Here is a 24928-nt window from a genome sequence, read left to right on the forward strand (position 1 = left end):
AAACTGGGGATACATTTATGATTTTAGTGTCAGGGATGAACTCTGACATAGATGGATAGGGAGCCTATTCCAAAGTGTGGGAATCCGTTTGGACACATCTGTCTGTCCAGCATGTTCCGTTTATGTCACAAGTAAAGTTGATATCCCTGGAGCTAGTCTTTCTGGTGCTGTTTGTTTTGTGCATGTGCAACAAATCCACTGGGGCTGGGTCTGAGGAAGCCCTGTAAGCCAGGCAAAGATCCTCTCTCAGCAGCCAGCAGGAGACTGAATACAGAGATAGAGCATTTAGGCAATCAGGGTAGAACAGGGTATTCATATCCCAAATTCTCCTGGTTAGAAACCCTTGTCAGCATTCCAAACATTGCAAGTTTCTAGTTAGGTTCATGCCAAAGGAGCATTGTACTCAAGACATGTCTGATAAGGGCTGATTAGAGTGATACTTCATCTTCCTTGGACCTGGATGCCATACCCTTACCTATAAGAAGGGTGACATTGAATGGTTTTCTTACTATCTTAGCTACATGTTGGTCAAAGGCAAGACTGCTGTCTATATATGTTCCCAGATCCTTACTACTGCACTGACTCTTAGAGGTATTTTATTGCTGGAGTAATTCACTTGGGGTGACAGTTTCCCAAAGGGCAATATAATGCATTTCTGGCATTGAGAGTTTTAGTGCATGGCTTTGACACTAGTCATTTGTCTGTGTTAACCCCTCTTGCAAGATATTGGTGTCTTGGCTGGAATCTATATTGTCACCCAATTTACAGTCATCTGTGAATTTGGTGAACAAGAGGTCTTGAAAGTTAGCCTTGATTTCCAAGACATAGATGCCAAACAGGAGTGGACCAAGCACAGAGTCCTGGGTACTCTGCTGGTAACTGCTATTTTGGTGGAGTTGGTATCATTGATCCTGACTTCTTGGATCCTGTCTGTGAGCCAGCCAGTAATCCAGTGAGTTATGCAGGCATTTATGCCTTAGAGAGCTTGGATATGTACGAGGGTAGTGTGACAGCGGTGAGGTCTGCGGTGGGAGTGACAGAAGCATTTAACGTGGAGGTGGGATTACATCAAGGATCAGCTCTGAGCCCTTTCTTATTTGCAATGGTGATGGACAGGTTGACAGATGAGATCAGACAGGAGTCCCTGTGGACTATGATGTTTGCAGATGACATTGTGACCTGTAGTGAGAGTAGGGAATAGGTGGAGGAGACCCTGGAGAGGTGGAGATATGCTCTAGAGACAAGAGAAATGAAGGTCAGCAGGACTAAGGCAGAATATGTATGTGTGAATGAGAGGGAGGATAGAGGAATGCTGAGGATGCAGGAAGTAGAGGTGGTGAAGGTGGATGAGTTTAAGTACTTGGGATCAACAGTTCAGAGTAATGGTGAGTGTGGAAGAGAGGTGAAGAAGAGAGTACAGGCAGGATGGAGTGGGTGGAGAAGAGTGTCAGGAGTGATTTGTGACAGACGATTACCAGTAAGAGTGAAAGGGAAGGTCTACAAGAGGGTAATGAAACCAGCTATGTTATATGGGTTGGAAAAAGTGGCATTTACAAAAAGGCAGGAGTCAGAGCTTGACGTGGCAGAGTTGAAGATGTTAAGATTTGCCCTGGGTGTGACAAGGATGGACAAGATTAGGAATAAGTATATTAGAGGGTCAGCCCAGGTTGGAAGGTTTGGAGACAAAGCCAGAGAGGCAAGATTACATTGGTTTGGACATGTGCTGAGGAGGGATGCAGAGTATATTGGGAAAAAGATGCTAAGGATGAAGCTGCCAGGTAACAGGAAAAGAGGGAGGCCTAAGATAAGGTTTATGGATGTGGTTTAGAGGGCATGCAGGTGGTTGGTGTGACAGAGCAAGATGCAGAGGACAGGAAGAAATGGAAACAGTTGATCTGCTGTGGCGACCCCTAACGGGAGCAGCTGAAAGAAGAAGAAAAAGAAGAAGAAGAAGAGCTTGTCAACAATGCCTGAGTGGGGTATTGTATAGACTGCCTTGGCAGATCAAGATATACAATATGCACAATTTTACCATCTTCCATTACCTCAATGACCCTTTCAAAGAAGTCTACCAGGTTATGTAGCCAGGACCTTCCCTTAACCAAGACAAATTGGAATGGGTCCAGTGTCTGTAGGTTGGCAATGTCCTTGTTTATCATTTCCATGATAATTCATTCCATGTATTTGCATATTAAGCTTGTTAGACTAATGGGTCAGTAGTTCCCTAGATCAGTTGATGGTCCCCCTTTGTGGATGGGGAATGACTGTTACAGTCCTCCATTCACTTGAAATGTAGCCTACTTTAATCCTGTAGCTGAAGAGTGTCTCAAGAGGTCCTAATAGGTTGTGTTTTAGACTGTTCAGGATGCAAACAAGGGATGTTGTCAGGACTCACAGAGGTGGTGTTCTTGGCTTTAGTGAATGCTGCCAGCACCTAGTTCCTGCTAATAGCTGGGAGAAGTATGTTGGAGGAGATCTCACCCAGCAGAGCTGGGAGAGGAGTGTGGGGGGGGGGGGGTTGAACTGAATTAATCATCCATATTTGCTATGTCACCCTGACTGGTGAAGGTGGTACCATTCATTAAAGTTGAAGACATAGCTGAAGAAGACCTTATGATTGTCCTTAGCCTGCAAGGCTATCCTGACCTCATAGCTGGCCATCTGGACTTAATTAGACCTCTTAGTTTCTTGTTTAGTTTTATAAGAGATCACTTGTATTTAAGGGAGTTACTCTACTTGATTTTGGCCTTGAGTTTTTATTTCTTTTATTATATACCCTGGTTAGGTGATGATTCCACCAGTGGGTTATTTGTTTTTAGTTTTTGTTTTTAGTGCTTTTTTGAGTTTACTTTGAGTTTACTTCTAGTAGATACACTATCCCCTATGCAGCCATTCACATGTTTGTATAGGGATGCTTTGAATAATTCTGTGTAGGTAGCTGTGGTATCAGGGTTGGGTCGAGCCTTAAATTTGTCAAACTGTCATTTAACAGGATGTCGGTTGTACTAGAATACTTCCTAACTGTTACTGGTTTGGCTGTTTTTTTTAGTTGAGTTTTACTTCAAAGGAGACAGCTTTGTGATCTGACCTCACTAATGACAACATAACATGACATGGGGGGGGGGTACTACTCTCCCATGCTGGAGAGTACCAGATCCAGTATGTTTGATCCTCTAATTGGAGCATGCATTATATGATTTAGGCTGTTTATGTCAATACAGTCTGGGAAGCATTGTACCTAGGAGGGATGGGTGAGGACCATACTTGACAAAGCAGTGTGCGGTCTGTTAACCATGTCCTCCCATGCTGACAGACATTGGATCCCCCTGGAATGACACCAGAAACTAAGCCAGTTATTACAATCCATCATTTTATGTTTGTACTGTGACATCATCCTTGGTGAAGGTAGCATGCTGCTCAATGCTAGGCTCATATCTACCTGTAACACATATTCCAAGAGATCCATTATGTCTCTTTTCATAAAATCCAGTCAGATATGTCTCAGGTCATTTACACCCACAGGAATGTGATAGAATCATATTGGTACCTGGGGTTCAGTGACTTGAGTGCATTGAGGTGTTGCCAATACTGGCTATACAAAGGCAACTCACCATTATCTCTTCCTTGTCTAACCTGGCAAGTGAGGCATCTGTGTGTCACACAATGGAGTCCCAATGACAATAGTATTAGGTAAAGTATATGCTTGCCTTACCAGCTTTGCTGTTGCTGGGACCACTGGGTGTAGGCATATGTGAGATGTTTGGTGTTTCTTTTGGGATGTGTTTTAGTGATTGTTGAAGAAAAGTATTACCATTAGGTGGCTTTGGGGGTCTTTGAGATTTGGGAAGGTTTCTTTAAAGTGGTTCAGCATAAGACAATATGTGTGTGTGTGTTTTTAGAGACATGTGTGAGTCAAATTCAAAGTCAAAGTAAACTTTATTGTCATACAGATCAGCACAGAGGTAAAAGTGCGTATCACTGCAGGAAATTTCAATACTCAGGCTGGTGCCATATAAATGACAGTTTACAGAAGGATGATAGATTAAATTAAATCATTTTAAATACTAAAAATAGAAATAAAAAATATTAAAAATAAATAAAGTCTTCTTCTTTTTCCTGGTTAGGGGTCGCTACAGTGGATCACCTTGTGAACTCATGATTGGCAGTGGAGTTTTACAGTGTCGAGTTGCCAGCCTGGCATCCAACCTTCCACAGAAGGCACACACTCACACCTTTGGGATGTGGGAGAAAATTGGAGCACCTGGAGGAAACCCATGTGACCACAGGGAGGACGTGTAGACTCTGCACAGAAAGCACCCCAGCTGAGGATAGAACTGGAGAATCTCTTGTTGCGAGGTGGCAATGCTAACCACTGCACCAACCTGGCTGCCCAGATATCATCTTTTATTTTTTGAGTTCCAGAGAAGAGAAGAGAAGATTTATTAGCTGTAAAAGCTTTACATTTTTTTTACTTTATTTTTTTGTATTAAAAATAAATAAAGTAAAACATTTTAAAGCTTTTTACAGCAGAAACAAAACAAATACAACAACAACAGGAACAGACTCAGTAGAAATATAAAGATATATAACAACCAGTACTATGAATAAATAAAGAGATTCTGTGGTGGTGGTGCTGCGGTAGCGTTGTCGCCTCACAGTTAGATGTTGCACGTTCAATCCTCAGTTAGAGCGTCTTCTGTGTAGCAACATGCGTGAATGGGCGTTCCTTCGTTGAAGGTTGTGTGTTAGGACCGGTAAGCCAGCACGTAAAACTCTACTGCCAATCATTAGCAGACCGGAGTTCTGCTGTGGTGACCCCTAACCGGGAAAAAGCCGAAAGACACAAACAAACTATGAATAAATAAAGAGGCACACATGTAAAAAATGTACCCACCACCAATATATGCCATAAACAGTTTACTATTGAAATTTCGAATCAGCTTCGGTTGACCAGTAACAAAGGTCAACTCAAAATGCTGAATATGAAATTTCGAATCGTAACCCAAAGCAAAACTGAATACATCGACCACCATGGTTCGATGTATTTGACAGAGCAAGAGGTGACGTCACTAACTTCCTGCTATGCACATTAGCGTACCTTTGAACTCTACAGTCAACGGTATGTTACTTCTAGTATTTTGCAGGGAGACTATGCCCCCCTACACCCCCATGTGGGAGGGTCTGCCCAACACACACCTTGTACATAAAATATACCAACTCCAAGATTGCACTACAGTGAGGAAATGGGCTAATTCCCTGTTCCTCACTGAAGCACTACCTCCCTGCACAATATTGAACCAAAATGATCAGCCTACACTACCCGTTTGCTGTAGTGTAAGTCAGTTGGTTTTGGGTTGACATTCTGCCTATCTGGAAACTGCCTTTTGACCCATACATCACAAGATGGGTTGCCCATACATCACAAGATGGGTTGCAAACTGGCTGAGTGACAGAACCCACAGGGTCAGAGTTGCTGGCGCCATGTCAGACTCAAAGCCTGTCACAAGTGGTGTACCACAGGGCTCAGTCCTGGGCCCACTCTTGTTTGGCATCTACTTTTCTGAAGTACAAGCAAACACAGGAGGGTTATGGCTGACAAAGTTTGCAGATGACTGCAAACTGGGCGCCATAGTAGAAAACACATCTGACACAGATATCCTTCAGAAGGGTCTCACAGAAACGGATAACTGGTGCCAGAGCCATGGCCTAAAGTTAAATGCCAAAAAATGCATAGTCATACCCTTCGGGAAAAACAAGGTTACCCCTAGCTACCAAATAGGTGGCAATCCACTGAGTACAGAAGAAGTTATCAGGGACCTGGGGACCCAGGTTGATAGTAGTCTGTCATTCGACACCCATGTAGCTAAAGTAGTTAGGAAGACCTTCTACATTGCCCACCTTATCATGAAGGGATTCTCATCTAGATCAAGGGAGGTCATAGTCTCCCTATACTCATCACTCATCAGACCAATGATTGAGTACAATGCCCCATTCGAATGTATCTGACCCGACACTTGCAGCAGCTGGAGAGGCCACAAAGTTCCTCACCAAAAGGATAAAGGGTCTCAAACATCTGTCCTATGCTGCCCGACTGAAAGAACTCCAGCTCTATTCAGTCGCCACCGCTTGCTCAGAGGTGACCTTTGCCTAACATACAAGGCCATGTCAAACCCAGATTTGATGAATATGCTTCACCTCAAAAATCTAGATCCGTCAGAGCCACAAGGGCGGAGACTTAAACCTCGACACGGCTATTAATAGGACGTGCTGGAGGGATAGATTCATCACCCAAAGACTCCCTATGCTGTGGAATAAAATCCCGGTATATGTGAGGCAGAGCACCTCGCTGGCCTTGTTCAAGAGAAATCTTGACCAATGGATGGGAGATCGCAGATATACCCCAGGGATTACCTCAGTGTCACTGCTCAACAGAGGCACAGCAAAATAATGGGTATAGTTCCCCATACTAAAGGGGTGGTGTAAGCCACAAAACTATGGGCTAGGCTTGTAAATGCCCTCGGGCAGATAGCCTAGTATGAACCTATGAACCTATGAACCTATGTGCCAGTCGACCGAGGCAGTTTCAGTGTTGCCATAGTAAACCGCCATAAACTTACAGTTTACAGTTTTTGTGGTGCAGCTAGAGATGTACAAAGTGAGCTACGTAGAGAGTTATGTAAATAACAATAACATATTGCACATAAATAATGTTTTACCCATTTAGCTGGTTAGGCTATAGGTCTGTTGTTCAGCAATCTGATAACATGTGGGAAGAAGCTGTTATGGAATCTGGATGTCCTGCATTTAATACTTCTATAGTACTTCCTTCTTGGTAGGAGTTTGAACAGTCCATGAGCCGGATGGTATATATCCCTTAATAGTTTTTGGATTCTACCTTTACATCTGTTTTAATATATGTCCTGTAGGGATTGAAGGTTGGAACTAATGATTTTTGTGGTCTGTCTAACAATCTTATCCAGTGCTTTCCAATCAGCTTGAGAGCAATTTCCATTCCAGACAATGGTGTTGTTTGCCAGTATGGTCTCAATCTTGGCTCTACAGAAGGTATGTAGGACCTGTGGGGGGAGGTTAGCTCTATGAAGTCTTCTAAGGAAGTGGATACATTGTTGGGCTCTCTTTATAAGGTAGAAAGTGTTTGTGGCCCAACTTAGGTCTTGCCAGATAGGTACTCCTAGGAATTTAGTGCTATTTACTCTCTCCACTGTTGCACCATCGATGATGATAGGGGAGTGTGGCTTATTTTCCTTCCTAAAATCAATGAAGATTTCTTTGATTTCCCAACATTTAGTGCTAAGTTGTCAGTACACCAATGAACGAGTTGGTTCACTTGCTCCCTGTAGGCTTCTTCATTTCTTGATAAGGCCAATTACTGTGGTGTCATCTGCAAATCTGGTGATTCTATTTGACTGATGCATATCTGTGCAGTCATGCATTAGAATTGTGAAAAGAAGTGGACTGAGTAGGCTACCTTGTGGAACCCCGGTGTTTAGGGTAATGCTGTTTGAGTGATATTTTCCTGCTAAAACTGTTTGTGACCTTTCAGTCAGGAAGTCAAGGATCTAGTTACATATTTTCTTTTCTATGCCTAGATTACTCAGCTCAGACAGCAGTTGTTGTGGAACTACCGTACTGAAGGCAGAGCTGAAGTCTATGAACAGCATGCTTATGTAACAGTGCTTATTTTCCAGGTGGTCCAAGGTGTGATGAAGTGGTAAGGCTATACCATCTGCAGTAGAACTATTTGGCTTGTATGTGAATTGTAAAGGATCAAACGTAGCAGGTAGGCAGGATATTATGTGATCCTTGACCATTTTTGCAAAACACTTCATCACTACTGAGGTAAGTGCAAGTGACCGGTAATCATTTAATGATGCTGGAGTTGGTTTCTTGGGAAGAGAGATGTCAGTGAACACTTTTTCCTAGCTGATATATTGAAAATGTTTGGGAAGACTGGTGCCAGCTGATCAGCACAGTTTTTAAGCAGCCACCCTAGGATCACATCTGGACCACCTGCTTTGCCTGTGTGAACCCTATGTAGGTTCCTGCATACCTCTTCCAAGTTGAGGCACAGTGATGTGGCATCTTCATTTGTGGATAGTCTCTTTGCTGAGGTTCTATTTGATTTCTCAAATCTACTGAAGTAGATGTTTAGCTTGTTTAAAAAGTCTGGGTTATCATCACATCACGTGGATGGTGGCTTATAGTCTGTGATGGTTTGGATCCCTCTCCACAGCTGCCTGGGATCTTTCTGGTCAGTGAGGTGTCTCTGTATTTTTAGATTGTATTCCTGTTTTGCTACTCTCACACCTTTGTTCAAGTTGGCCCTGCCTTTTTCAAAGTGTCTCTATCTCCAGCCTTAAAGGCGGCATTATGTGCCCTCAGTAATTCATATACCTCACTAGGGAACCAGGGATTTTGGTTGGGTCTGATGGTTATATCCTTCATGGAGGTGACATATTCAGTACGTTTTGTGATATATCCCACAACCATTTTCAGTGTACTCATCCAAATTAATACATTGATGTGTTGTGGCAGCCTCTTTAAATATATTCCAGTCAGTGCATTCAAAGCTGGCCTTGGAGACATTAGGAAATTGCATATCCACATTGCTCAGTCGTACAATAGTGTGGGCTGTTTAGGATTAACAACTGGGTTTTAACAAGGGTTTCCTAGGTAGTTTCTGGAGTTAAGAGAATGATCTGATATAGTGCTAGGATGAGGTGCTATTCTAAATGCAAACTAGTTTCTGCGGTTAAGGCAAGATGTTGCATAATGCTGGGATATGATAATGTTATTTTATGCACAGGCTAGCTACGCTAAGCTTAATTCAGCACACTAGCATGCTGTTTAACAGGTTTTGGACCTAATCTTAACTTTATATGGAAATGTTACTGTCCAGATGCTTGCTACTATATAAGGCACTGCTGACCACTGCTGCACAAACTCACCTGATTTATGGAGCAGAAAAAAGCTTGAAGACTAACTCTTATGCCATTTAACCAATAAACAATTAAACTTTCCAACTCAGCGAGACCAGGCAAACACCTTCTGCTGCAAGATGAATGATGCTGGGATTTCTTAATGTAAAAGTACAGCAAAAGTAGCTTTCAAGTGAGGATTAAACAACAAACTAACAAACATCTAAGTCCCTGGCTAATTCACCCTCCTACAAGGTGATCTGGAGACAAACAGAACTAGAAAAAAACAACAAGCAAAGAAATTATGATTTTTGTCACAAAATTAAGTAAATACTTTCAAAAACAGTAGCAGTCACTGTATAATGCAAGTACAACTGCAGTATATCAAGAAATTATTATATATTATAGCCTGGATGGCTTTGAATCCATGACATTGGATTACAAATATATGGCTGTGCAGTCATACTTAGGTTTGAGAATTGTACTCACTGTGTAGAGTGCTGATTCCTCTGTGCACCATATATAAAAGTGAATGCTGTTATGGGCTTATTTTTCTGCCTTGAGGCTACTTTGTGTGTGTTTTGTATGATTGTGGTACAGTAGTGTGTGAGAATTTTCCCTTACTACATCATTGTGTAATATCGGAATTGATATATATATATATATATATATATATATATATATATATATATATATATATATATATATATATATATATATATATTGCAGGGGGTGGCTTATCCTGCAAACCATTTTATTTTTTTGTCTTATTTATTTTTCATTGGATCTGAAAATAATGTTCTTCTTCTATTTGCTTATTTGACAGTTCTTTCAATGATGAGACAATCAAAATTAGGTGGTAAATGAAGTGACCATTAGCATGCATCCCTCATATTTTGCTACCTTGATTTTGATTGTTTAATATTTTACACAAGGATATCCAAGGAAGTATTTTTTTGTAAAATATACTTGTATACTGATTTTAATACAAGATGACCAGATTTTGATATCACTGTTTCAAAAAACAGCAAAGCAGGGGGTCATCTTCTTTACTCTTTCACAATTGGTGAACTCTTTGTTTTATTTATTACTTTATGTTGGCAGAAAAAAAATATGAGTTAGCCAATGACAGTTCTAAATGTTTGCAGCCTTTACTTCTAGCAGGAATAGAGTTGAAGAATGGATCTGCGATAGTATAAAACCTTTACTGCTCCCTACTATCTTGGGGAAAAACTTAACAATAAGGCAACATTTTAATCTGCAAGAAAAATAAATAAATAAAAATAAATAAATAAAATAAAATACATGACCCTGCATGTGAATTCAAATTGTTATGACCCGCTGAATAGTAGAATGACAAAGGTCTAAATGAAGGAATATAAATTAAATGGGCGTCATAGAAATACTGAATCAAAGTTTAATCAAATGGTATTTCCTTGAAAACAAAACATTGAATTAATGATTCAACAAACCACCCTGAAAAACAAAAACACTCAACACACACACACACACACACACACACACACACACACACACGCACACACGCACACACACACACACACACACACACACACACACACACTGGTTGGGTTCAAATTGCCCCACCATAGGTCTCAACCTCTTAAGAGGCCAATGTGGAACACAGACTCTAACAATGTGTGATAAATGGCCAAAATGCGGAACACCCTATTTTCGCACTGTGCGAAACGTGCCTTCGCCATGAAGCATGATAGAATATGTTTAAAATTCAATAAGACACACTTCTCAGATCCAAAACCTTTATTTATCTGCAATACCATAACCACACCATAAGTAATTATAAAAATCTAATTTCCTACATTTCCTACACAGACATTACAAGTCACAGAAATTATTTTAGTTAGACTAAGTTAAATAGCATCCTGTCATATGTCAGATGTAGACTTATTGCCATAGAGCATGGTACTTAACAAATGCACTTGCAACACACACACACACACACACATACACACACACACACACACACACACACACACATACACACACCGATACTACCTACATTTTACATACACCACTTTAGATGTGTTCTACCCCTGTCCTACTGCCAGTTCTGGGCCTGGCAAAGGTGTCTAAAAAGGGTACTTAAAACCAGGGCCCTCTGTACTTTTACAAGAATGTGCCATTTAAGACATCATGCCTTAGAACAGTTATGACCAAAGAATGCACAATCAAGTTACACTCTAAAGTTCTACCAGAAAACAAAACCAAATACTTTAAATCATCTCATTACTATAAATAACTCACTTCTGACATACCTCTCAACCTCTTAGTGCAAGAAATCTGGACAAAGCCCTGCCCAACATACTAAGGGGACAAGCAGCACAAAAATAAAAGTTGCTAGAATAACAGGACTTGACTTGGCATACAGTTAATGCAAAAAAAAAAAATAGCAATTACAAGATGTCCGAGGGGGACAAACAGCACAAACATACACACTTTAAATATTGCTCTTATAAATGTAGAAAGTTGCCAGAATAACAAGGACCTGACTTGGCATACAGTTTCTCTAAAATGGCACAGAGACTCTTTAAATATTGCTGTTATAAACTTACAAAGTTGCTAGAACAGGACCTGACTTGGCATACAGTTTGTCTAAAAAATGGCAATTTTATTTAGAGATGCACTAGTGGGACAAGCAGCACAAACACAGAGACACTTTAAATATTCCTCTTATAAAACTCAGAAAGTTGCTTAATTAACAGTATCAGATGTACCAGGGGGACAAGCAGCCCAGAGATACTAAATATTGCTCTTATAAACTTAGAAAATTGCTACAATATCAGGATCTGTGCTAGCATACCAGTTTTAAGGATAGGGAAATAATTGCCTAACCATTAACCTTATCCATTAACATTAACCTTAACCATTGTAGCTAAAACAGTCGCTTACCTCTACCTATGTAAATAGCACCAGCAGCTTAATACAATCCACGGCACAAACGATGATCCTGCAGGCAGCAAAATAAACCTCAGCCTTCTGACCGGTCTCACTCCACCAAAGCAGCAGCAAGTACGGTCCCTGAACCTGAAGTCCATTCAGCTCACGAACTCCTCTTCTAGCCGGCTGGCTTCCAAGTCCCAAAGTCTTCACCACAGCTGTTCCTTTCTTTTCCCCGATGCTGAAGTTCACGGTCTTCAGAGTTCTTCCATCCAAGTTGTTGCTGCAAGCAACTTGCGAAAAGTAAAATTCCTGATTCCTGGAAGCCTTTTCAAGCCATTATTTTGGCATGAAAAGGCATCCCGGAATGCAATTGGCCTGTATTGGGGAGCTCTCATTGGCTCCCGTCCCCCTGAGAAGCTCACTTGATTGGCTCGTAGACCGCATTCACGATTGGCTGTAAATGCGGTCTATGAGCCAATCAAAGACTGCGGAGCACAGCCAATGCTGTGTAATGTGGAAGGGCAGCACAGTTATGCATTGGTTTGTATACCTAAATGATGATTGGCAGTAATTGCGGTATACAAACCAATCAGAATTTGTGTAGTGGAGCCACAGCTGTTCAATGTGGAACAGCGGAACAGTGGCTTCACTCGTCATTAAATGTGGAGCGTTCCGCATAATCCAGAGCACTTGGATGCTCAGTGCCCCACACCCACTCATGCCATCACATACACATACTCACAAATACATACTAACATCTGACAAAACACATTTGTTCAATCAGTCATCTAATTAATCAATAATTTGATAAATAGTGAGCATTCCATACTAAATCTATAATAAACCAAACTTTATTGTACCTTGGACTATTCCCCCTTGTTTGAGGTGCAAAAATACTTGAGTTATTATACATAAATAGCAGGGGTGTGGGGAATTATGGGATCAAGCCTAACCTCCCCCCTCACTAAAGGCTTTAGTGCTGAAACAGCATGTTTTGAAATCTGTTTTTTATGCATAAATTATTTATTAAGTGCTTGATTGTTAATTTTATTTATTTGTTTACTTATTTACAATTGTTATTTTTAGGTTTCCGAACCCACAGTTTTTTGACTCTTGCACCATGATATTCAGGTTACAAAGCATAAGCATATTGCACCATGATATTCAGGTTACAAAGCATAAGCATATTGTATTGTTCTCATTAGATACTTTCAGTGAAATGTCTCTGGATTTTAGGAAAATGCACTGATTTTGATTACTTCTTTTGTAGTTACTAAAGCAAAACATATTCCTACATACCTTAGATGTTTATGATAATGAGAAGAAGACCATTAGGTAGATATTTACTTGATAACATGATTCCAGAGACTTTTCCTGGGATTTAACCATTGCATGGACTTCACATGAAACCTACATGATTTCAGCGCATTAGAGAGATGAGCAGCAGTGCTAATTAAATATGCATACTTCTCATCACACTTACACATTTCTGAACACTGTTTAATGGCTAGCAGCAGTGTTAGTAGCCATGAAGCACACAGTGCAAACAAAACTCCTTCTCTGTAGCAAATGTATTATGCAAGCACACATGAACAGTTTATATGAAGTAAGGGCAAGTGACTTCTAATCATGTAGTTGCAGGGAATGTGAAACAGATAATTTACACAGAATACAATGTTAATAGTGCAGGGATAAGTATGAGGAGAGAATAAATGGAAACATATATACTCAATGCATTCAAATGTGACGATGTCACAAAAAACATTTTCAATAGAAATACATCCATCTGTGATGCCTTTAAATGTTTGCCCTCTGCTTGTGCAATAACTACTTCCTTTGCCTAAGCCACTCTTGTGTAGCATAGATATGTGACAGACAGATGTTACCAGATTCAACCCCCCTGCCTGTCATGCTACAGACTCTACAGAGCTGTGTATTGACTACATATGCCACACAGCATAGTAATTGAGCTTGTCACTAATAAATTAAATTAATGTGTGAAGTAATAAAGGACATTTGAGGATAATGTGTACAGTATCATTTTGAAAGGGGGATCCAGTATCTGTCAGCATATGATTTGTCAGAATGATGGCAAGGATGTAACTATGTTAATGTTCACCCAGTTGTGAACATTGCAATATCAAATGTTTCTCACCCAAGGAAGCTGTTCCTGTTGTTTTGTCCAACGTTGTCCCAGATTTGAAACACACTATATCCATGTAGATATGCTATACAAGTAATTACTGAATGCATTTGTCACAGGACACTCAAACCACAACATTTGCAGAACAAATGTTTTACTTGTAAGATATTATAAAATGACTTATTTCTTTCTCTAAAATAAAAATTGAGAATAATAACATCATGCAGTGTTGTTTGCGTAATGTCAGGACATTCACAGAATGTTGCATTTGGTGCTAATTGAATAGCAAGCTATATAAGTTCACCAACTACAAACATGTATGAATTACATGTGCCACAGTGGAAGTCTTAACAAAGCTGTGATACTCCAATTATGTACAATCATTGCATGATATGATTGTGTTGCAATTTGTATGAGATAAAAGGGTTGTGGGAGGTTTCTCCCATTGTAATTGTACACATTATAACACTTGTGGATATCTTGCTAGGGAGATGGTACTCTTCCAAACAGTATTACTGGAATCACAGGTTAAACCAAGTGCACAGATCCATAATCATGGCTTTTAACCACAAATGATGTGGAGTATAAATGTAACTTAATTATCCATAAATTCACTCAGACTTTGTATTTATTTGAGACAAAAGTTGGAAATCTTGCCAGACTCATCAAACAGTAGAGCCAGCAAATTAATCGACATGTTACTTCTATATCTCACTGATGGTTTAGTGAGTACAACATCTTTTCTATTACATAATGAAATAGTGGTGTGAGTTTGATACTATCAGAACAGAAGGATATTACTCCAGGACAGCAATTTGTTCACACTGCCTATAAAGGGCCAGGAGATACATTATTAGCTAATCAATACCACAGTAAAGGTAATACTTTGGGTACAGAAAATCATAAAGGAGGAGTTACTAATCTGGGTGAGTGGTTACATGTTCACAGTGACTTTTCTTCAGCCCATAGACATGAAAACATTACAAGGATTTCCCTTAATAAACAATTACATTTTTTTTGAAAATAAACTTAAGTTTTGTAAATTGCATTTGGAAAACAGTTACTTTTGTGAATGTACTAAATCCAGTATTGTGCTCAAGGATCTCAAGGCATGGAAGTACCCAATGGGACTTAGGAAATATTCCAGTCCACACAAGGAATTGCTTCAGCTATTAAATAAACATGGGTGTGAATTTATGGAAGTTCTTACGAGACACAATCACACTACTATGGATGTTTTATAATCCATTGTTAAACATTTGGACAGTAGTATTAACATGGATTTGGCATTTGGACATTTTAACAATGATTACTGCAACATTTTTAAACATGTAAATAAAGTGGTTAGGCTTAAAAAATAAAATAAATTGTGGCTTACCAAGGGTTATTATAATAACCACAAAGCATACCCTAGTCCTTGGAATCTGGGAAAGGAAGTCTTTATGTTAATGAATATGATATGTATTTGACACCCACAGATAACAATGGTCATTTTCTAGACCCTTTAGGATTTCTGCCCTCAGGAGATATGAGAGGCTAAAAAAACAACAAAAGGGGGAGAAGACCAATCCTGTTATGCAAGAATCCAGGAAGGATCAGACATAGGTATCACCTCTATACCAGATGTGGAGGAGAGGAAGACAGATGAGCTATTGGTCATGGAATTAGGTAATGTTATTACTAACCACCATGGGGAGTTTAACATTTATAATTGTAGTAACCTAGCTATTTCTAGTGTTCATGCCAATTTGTTTGAGAAAGTTATGACCTTTGAAACAACTAGAAGGGCAAATTTAGCAGCAACATTGACCAATTTGAAACTTTATAATAAAAATTACATTTTGCTGCTTTATTTTTTGTTAATGATTATAATGCCAAGTATACCGATGTATCAAGGAGACCTAGTACTTATAACCCACCTATACATCCAACTACTATGTTGTTCGAGAAATTATGTGAACCCAACATTTGACAGGTCCTGCGTGACAACACTAGGCCATCCAGTTTTAATCTTAGTAGAGAAGAGGGAGATTTACTAAGAAATGTTTATATAAACAAGGATATTAGATTAATGAAACCTGGAAAGGGCAGCAGCCTAATGCTTATGAATACCTTTGACTATAATCTTAAGATGGAGAGTTTTTCGTTATCTGAATGGTGCAAGGAAGTCTCTAGGAACCAAGTAAATATAGCATATTCTAAAATATATATTTTATTATATGACCTGTTTATGCAGGGACAAATTACTGATCAAGAATACAAGTTACTAAGAAATGGCTATCCTCAAATTCCAAGTATCTTCAATATTCCAGAAATACATGAGTATCTATGATCCACCCATGTGACCTATTGTGGATGCCAAGGGCTTAAAATTGTTGAAAACCTATGGTATGGGAAAATATACTACCAGTATTACAAGTAATGTCCAGAATGCTGACAGACATGCACTGCCTCCAGTCTTGTTTGCACTAGAGAAGGCAGCCTAAATTAAAATTTCCACTTTTTTCTTAGGCAGTGAACCCATATTTGCATACTACTGGGTGGAACACAAATGCAAAAGGCATTAGATAAAAATGACATAGAAAAAAAAAATCTGATAGCAAAATGAATTCAGTCAATGGACATACATAGAAATGACCAGAGGAAGAAGTGCATTACAGTGACACAGTCATTCTTCTCACATGTCCGTGACACATCAGAAATTTAACTTCTGGCATACAGTATCAGAACTGTAGTTTATTTTAAATAATGTGAAAGTGGACAGACAACAACTCATATATTGTTAGCAATACTGAGAACAGTTGAGTTTTAAGCAACAATAGAATGATATAACAAAATGTGGTAAATATGTATTCAGACCCCACCTCTGTAAAATTGTCAGTTAACTAGATTCAAACCATTCACCAGCAGTCCTTTTTCTGTAGGCTTACTGTACTTACACCTTGTGCTACAGAGAAAGATATCTGATACATACATTTTCTTTGCTGAGTACTATCCAGTGTGCTGATGGCTGTGCACCACCACCAGGTTTGTTTGCACTACAGAAGGCAGCATAAATTAAAATTGTCACATTTTCCTTAGGTGGTGAACTGTAGTTCAGTGCAAGGAACTCATGCAAGTCCAGAGTGAGGAATATCAAATGGCGGCCAATCAAAGAAGCAAAGAAAAGGTTACTGAAATAGAAGAAATGCTATGAAACAAGTACTTAAGATATACAGGTCTGATAGTTCCTCAACTTTGATATATTTCAACATAAATATAAGCTCCTTATGTTAATGTTGAACATGAGCATAAAGAGCTTATGTTTATGTTGAAACACATGAACATAAGCTACTTAAACATCATCACTAACTAAATACACAAACACAACCATTTCTGGATTAGCACCCCATGGGCACCAAAGCATTCATAAAACACATTTCAGATTCTTATCAGTATGTACAACACAAATATATATAGACTGTGAATATAGAAAGAAAGTTACATATACTCAAGTTGTGACATAGTATCAATTGACATTATCATGTGCAACTGAAAAATATTTGGGCTTTTGTCCTATGTAATTACCAGTTAGATGTGTGGACGACTGTGATACTGCCAACAGGGAGGATACATCTTTCCTCACACAATATTAAATGAAAAATTGGAACACTGCACCTTTTTTCTTCTCTTTATTTTTTGAATGTCATTTCCATATCTAAGCTTCTCTAACACAACTCATATGTGCCTTGCCTTGCAGTTGATATATGTAGAAATTGATTAGCCTATTTCCTTAGAATTGCAAATGCAGTTCTACTCAGAGGCAGAAACTGTTGTCATAAACAATTCATATAAAAGTTAGGAATGTTGCTTTCCTAAGTCAGTCAATGGTAGTCACAACATGTCTTGCAAGTCATTCTTCCTGACACAACCTCTGTAAGTGCACATCAAAGAATACTGACTGTGAAAAACTGATTGATACCACAAGCAGACTAATCATTCACACTTGCTAGCAATTAGCAGATACCCTTCTCAGTGCTTATCTTTGCAGCGGTAGGGTGTGTGTATGTAATCGTGTAGGTCCTTACACCATGTTTACATTCTTTGCACATAGTGCAGATTGTGGAGTTCATGAATGCTAAGTGCACACCTCATTTATATACTCACAGTGCTGAAAGGGCTAATTCTGTACCATATAAAGGTAATCATGTAGGTAATTTAATTGCATTACCATAGAGGAGACTGTTAGAATCTGGATAGCTCAATACTGCTACTTGCTTTGAAAACATGTTGCTGCTTTCATAATAGATTCACTGCAAAGGTAGGTTGCTGTTATGAACAAAATGATGTATTTTAATCTTAATTATAGATTGCATTTCAGCATTTCACCATACAAGCATTGTTTTACTGACTGCATTATTCTTAGTAGTTGCTGGCATTACCATGTATACCACAGTTTTTTATTCACCATGCACTATTTTTCTACATAATGGTGACAGTTTAATGGAACTTTTGATCTTGAAAGATGGCCATACTTTGTTCAGAAGACTATTGTATGAATTCCTATCAAGGTCTTGCATTAGTAGCAGTAACAATTATGTCAAGGCTCTGATGTCTACCTGGCTGCCACCATGGATGTGGCTATCATGCCAAAAACTAACCATTTTTCCTTGACAGGTGTAAATTATTTTTGTAAATGCTGTCCTGTACTACAGAGTAACAGAAATGCTTGTCCTGCTGAGAATTTATTATCAAGTTTTTTCTTTGTTTTGCAATGGTGGGGGAAAGGCATCTGTATTAAGTTGTGTATAATCGTATGAAACTTTCCTTTTTCATGTATTTTGTGTATGATGGATGAATGCATTTATACATATATTGTTTTGTGTTTAATTATCTTTAGTCTGGATTTTTTTTTTCCTATTATTGCTATGGTGCTTAAGACATTTGCACCCATAAACCTCCACTAATGCTTAGAATGATATGATCAGTCAGGCCCTATGTCACCATGTATCATTCCTCTTTGTGAGAGGCAGGGGTGAAAGGTTATCCCATGACCATATCTGAAAGCAGGTGGTGAATGATGTGAATGCGGTATGAGGCCATGGATATATATATTCCAAAATAAGACATGGGGTCAGTGATATGATTCTGGCAGCCAGACATCTGTCAGCTGCACTTGCTGATGAATGTATAGTTATGGAAGGGGGAGTAATTCTTCTACTAAGCCACCACTAACTGAAACAGGGAAGTTCCCGTCCACTGTCAGATATCTAGACAGCTTCGTATAGGGTTCACACAGAATCCTTGAATTTGGGGCTAATGTGGAAGATAGCCCAAGTATATCTACTACAGAACTTCCAGGTATGTTATGTAAAGAGATAATTATAATTGTATATACACAGACACACACACACACATGCACACACACACACACACACACACACACACACACACACACACACACACACACACACACACACACACACACACACACAGACATACACACACACACACACACACACACACACACACACACACACACACACACACACACACACACACACACACAGGCACACACACATATAGATAGATAGATAATCACACCTTCTGTATTCTTATTAATATCCAAAAGGTAGGTTTATATGTAACTGAATGTTATTTTGTTTCATTGCATTAGCATATGTTTATTTCTAATAATAGTTTCACATACCATATGTTTGATCATTGCTTATTCTAGATATTTTTTTTTTGCTTACTTGTTATCATGGGTAATCCTGCCAGTGGCATTGTAGAACGTCTACTGTCTAATGCAGACTATTAGTAGCCACTGATGATGATAGTGGCAAGGAAAAGACACAGTTTAGGGGTGCAGAGGGTCAGTCTGCTATTGAGATTGCACTTCCAACATCTCTGTCTTCAGACACAATCAGTATTCTTAGACATATGTATGACACAGAGAGTCAGAGACCTCTGACATTAAACAAGTTGAGGGTGACAGAGTTGATCATGAAAGTGCGGTTACTCCAGTTGCAGAACTGGTTGATTATCTTTATAGCCATCTTAAGGCCAAGGTGTCAGACAGGTGGGTTGTTAGAGGAGCTTGTGAGAGCTCTATTGGCTACCCTGCTCCTGATGTTGATATGTCAGTAGGTGCCACACAACATATATATTGGGTTGTCATGGAGGTACAGGCATGTTCCACAGGGGTCTCAGAAGAGCTAGTGAGTACCAAACATTGTGCATTCTGACATGCGGGACTGCATGAACCATGTGGTTAACTCCTTGTACAAGATAAATGACACACTGGATAAGGGTAGTGTCTGTACTTGAATGTCTGCTGGGGAAGGGTTGGCATCCCTGTGACCATAGAACCACTACATCATCTGGTGTTCACCAACATGACCATATGCAAGATCCCACTCCTGTAGTCATGCTACTTCCACTGTTCCATCAGTCATTGTGGTGTCAACATCCAGACATTGTATGCCATGTGGTCATGGCCTTTGGCATAGTCATGATGAGAGCTCATCGATTAGACATCAATCACAATCAGGTAGCATACCAAATTCTAGCCAAGACCATAGAGCTAGCAGTGCAAGTCCTGGCAGAGGTAGTTTTTGTGGTTGGAGGTGACAAAGAAGAACTGGTTAGTCTACCATGCATGGCTCACACCGGTCTGAGATGCCAGGACATAGTGCTACCAAAGTGCTTGCCCATACCACAGCATACACACACACACACACACACACACACACACACACACACACACACACACACACACACACACACACACACACACACACACACACACACACACACACACACACACACACACACACTATACTTATCTAAGCAGTGCTGTGGACTGCTAAACTTATCTTCCCATTGGTCCTGCAAACTGAATACTTAAAGAATAAATGTGTGTTTTACTTGTGCACACTCACTACTTTAGTGTCAGGCTTGCCCTCCTGTCCCTCCACCCTCCTCCTGTCTTTCCAAGTGATGGTGACTGTGCCCTGCCCTTTGCACAATTATTTGAGATTTTAGGCATGTGTCTGATTCACAGAGTGGATATGTAATGCTTGCTTATTCAGAGCCTTCATTAAAAAAGAAATATTTCGAACAGGGGCCTGAGAGATGAACCATGTACAGGCTGCCTGTGTCCATTAGAGACATGGGTGTTTATTGCAGAATAAATGCTTTTAATCACAATTCATAATCAGTTGTGCATGATTGCTTTTGTAATTGTTGACCCACACTGATTTTCTGTAACTGTTGTGACACATGCTGTCATAGTAGATGTTTAAGTGTCACTTATTCTTATACTTGTGCAAATGATGCTAACATCCACCTGCTCACTGGTTTATATACAGTGGCCAGCTGAAATAATTGATGCACACGTATTGGGCCAAATCTATAACTGTGTATTCCAAACATCACTCATAAGGTATTACTGTACACCTGAGACATGCATCACTTTCTGAACATATGAGAATTTGCATAAAACATTTATAATTTATATAACTGTACTGGTTTTTCTATATGGGTTGCAGACTTTCCTTGATAATAATGCAGATGTGAGCTGTCTCGTTGGGTGGCTGTCTGTGTCTGATGCTAACAGAATACTCCTTTCTAATATACTATTTTTGCAATACTTCAATGAGGCATAACACTAAATGAAGTACATGGGCAGTTACATCTGCCTTTTATCATGGAAGCTTGACATTCCAAACTTGAAAAGGCTGTTTCTTTAGATTCCAATATTAATATATTTTATAGTATCTTTGGAAATGTTAAGTGAAGTTATACATCACAAATTTTATAACCAAGCAAACTACTAATTTCATCATTTAATAAATGAAAGCTTTATTCAGAGCTCGCACTGGTCATTAGGCATATATTTTTCTATTCATAGCTTAAATAAATTGTCATAATTAATGCTACTTTTTTGGCCAAATCTTGCAAGTTTCATGTATTTGGCTCTTATTTTCTGTTTGGTTTACATGAAATACAGGTAGCATAATATTATCTTTGGAAGACACTGTGGAAGGAGTATAGTTTAGCATTAACATTTAATTATAGTCAGAAATAAAATCAAAGCTTCTTTAAATCACTGAACAATTGTCTAAACTATAAATATAGCAAATTACAACAATATCAATATCTTTGTGCATGGTTTAACAAATATGCTCATAAAAAGTCCAGCTGACAATAACTAATAAATAAATTATGTATACATGACCTCTTGCCAATCACCATTCAGTTAGAAATTTCACTGAATGTATATAGTGACCTGTTTTGCCTTGCTAGTCTTACACCTCCAATAGTACACTCATGAATCTACAGAACAAGCCAATGTAAGTGAACTGGGCTGCACCTTTACATGTAGCAGCAGGTTAACCCCTAAGGTATCCACTCTAAATTGCTTCTAGTGCATTAAGCAAGCCTAGAGTCAGCAGCCTTTCTCTGTCTGGCTCATACTTCTTTCCAGTATAATATTTTTGCAGTATACTTTAATGAAGTATAAAAGTAAATAAAATATGCTGGGCAGTTACTTGTACCTTTTATCATGGCAGCACCATACAGATCAGGTAAGTGGCATGTGGTTAGAGAAAGAAATTCTTTGCCACATAACTGTCTTAGAGTTGATACACTACTTCTAGCATTAACATTTTGAGCAGGCAAGTTAAGGAGTGGGATGGCACAAATAAGATTGGAAGATCATTTTCTGGAGGTGAATTTCTTGGCATCCATGTCTCAAACACATAATAACATGATTACAATTAGAAAACTGATTATAATCCTTTATATTCTGTGTTAGAATTTGTAAGTCAAAATTGTAAAATTTTCAGAAAGTTCAGTGATACTATGAATAAAGCAATAATTATGCAATCTGTTTTCCTTTTGCCCAAAAGGCTGATTCAGCTTATTAGTTTAATTGCAAATCACAATACACACTCGTTTTCCTTAAAATTATATACCCACAATTAAGAAAACAGTAAATCTGTCTAACCCCTCTGCATAATAACTAATCAGGTAAGCTAAATATTGAGTCACCTGCTGTTGCAACTACATGAAGCCATTTCCTTGGTCCCCCTTCCTTGGGATATCTTCCCTGTTTAATGTTCTTGAGGTTACACACATTGTAGCACCTGTAGAAGTTTCTTTTGTATTTTAAAAAAATGGTTTTCAGTTTATAAAGTAATGACACCAGGTATAGGTCTGATTCTTATTTGTGTTTGGTTTGGTACTTGTAAGATGTCATATGACTCGATCCCTATCATTAACAGAATATCACTGTTTGTATTTATCTCTTCTATGAGCCTCTACAGCTGGTAAATTTGTATCAGTCTCTTGAACTTTAAGATTTGAGCACAAAATATCATTCATAGTCATAATGATTAAGAAGGAACTCGCCATCATGTAGTATAAATATGCAACATGAGACATAATTAAGGAGTCCATTTCAGAAAAAAAATGTGCATGCCAGTTATTACTACAACGATAATCATGAATATGTAAGTTTTTATAAGACTTGGCGGGCATAGCTGACTTAAGAGTTACTTGCTATAATACTCCTATTTACATGTACTGATTCTTGCATACTGGATTTTTATATTTTCCCCAACATGTGGAGCTTAATCTCCTTCCATGAGCTACATGCAACAATAAAATATGTCACTTACTTCCATTAGACATTCACATTAGTGGTGAAAATAAGGGCAGCAGTTAAATGCACAGGGTTGGTATAATGGTTAAGGTCCTTCTCTTATAAGCAAGAGGTACAATGTTTGATTCTCACCAAAATAGAAAATGGTTAATTTTAAAATGGCCCCCCAAAACTTAATACTCTCTTATGAAAACCAATAATTTTATAAAAACTGATTGAGTACTAACAGGTACAGTGTTATCCTAGATGTAGAACCTTTGGATGACAAAGTCCTGCTAAGTTTTTCATAATCAGAAATATCAGATGAGTCCTGTAAAATGTAATATTTTTTATAAGAGAGGTATACCATTGTACAGTTTAAGAGACAATGATGTCCTTGGTATGCTATGTACTATGAAATCTAAAAACAAAGATTCTTTTTGTTTTTTTTTTATAATTTAGCCTTACATGTGAACAGCTTCAGAATTTATATATAAACATTTTTGAAGATACTTATTTATGCTATTTTAGTTTCCTGGTTGCATCTCTCTCAATTATTATACTATTTAGCACACATTATATTTTAGTACTGCTGTGCATTCCTTGAATGACTAACCTACTCCATGCACACATATTAGTTACTAAGCTTACTGCTTAATTATTCTGGTGGCCGTCTGCTATTCATGTTCAGTTTGACACTGAAAGAGAATTCTGTCTATATCAAAGGATATCTTTCTGTACTGCTTCATATTCTAGGAGTTATGCTTATTTGAGATCATGAGGTATTCTGCTTTGTAGGAGGACCTAATATGTGGCAGCATAGAAAGAAAAAGATAAGGCTGATGAATGTTTGTGTTATGGGGGGACTTGGCTACATGGTTATGGGCTTAGCATTCCCTTGTTATGAATGTACATAGCTGAAAAGTTATGCACTCCTAGTAGTCTGGAAGACTTCAGCATTCTAATGGGTTAGACCTAGGTCCAGCTTGGTGTATGTGTATATGTAAAAAATAAATAAACAATGTAGTTATAAATATATGTAAATATAAAGAGAAGGGGTGAGATAAAAAGAGGGAGTGGGATAGTGATGGGGCACAGGAAGAAGAATAAATAAATAATAATAAACAGTACAGAGAGTAGAATATCTTGATAGCTGGAAAAAACTGATAACATAATTATGTTGTCAGAGGTGATTTGTAAATATGTATGTACTAGGACAACACAGTGGTTCAGCAGTTGATGTCAGTTTTTCAGTTCAATTCTGTGTAAAGTGGAGTCAATGGGACAGTCTCCTGTTGG

At 38.6% G+C, this 24928-nt stretch overlaps 1 protein-coding gene across 1 annotated transcript in view; it reads left to right on the forward strand.

Moving 5' to 3' along the window:
- The window catches only part of LOC122810680 (extracellular calcium-sensing receptor-like), a 312165-nt gene that overhangs the window by 285316 nt on the left and 1921 nt on the right, over positions 1 to 24928 (forward strand). The gene's annotated exons all lie outside the window — the stretch shown is intronic.

This window comes from Protopterus annectens, chromosome 9.part0 (assembly GCF_019279795.1).
Source record: "Protopterus annectens isolate FY-2018-M chromosome 9.part0, PAN1.0, whole genome shotgun sequence".
In the NCBI taxonomy this organism is placed as follows: Eukaryota; Metazoa; Chordata; order Ceratodontiformes; family Protopteridae; genus Protopterus; species Protopterus annectens.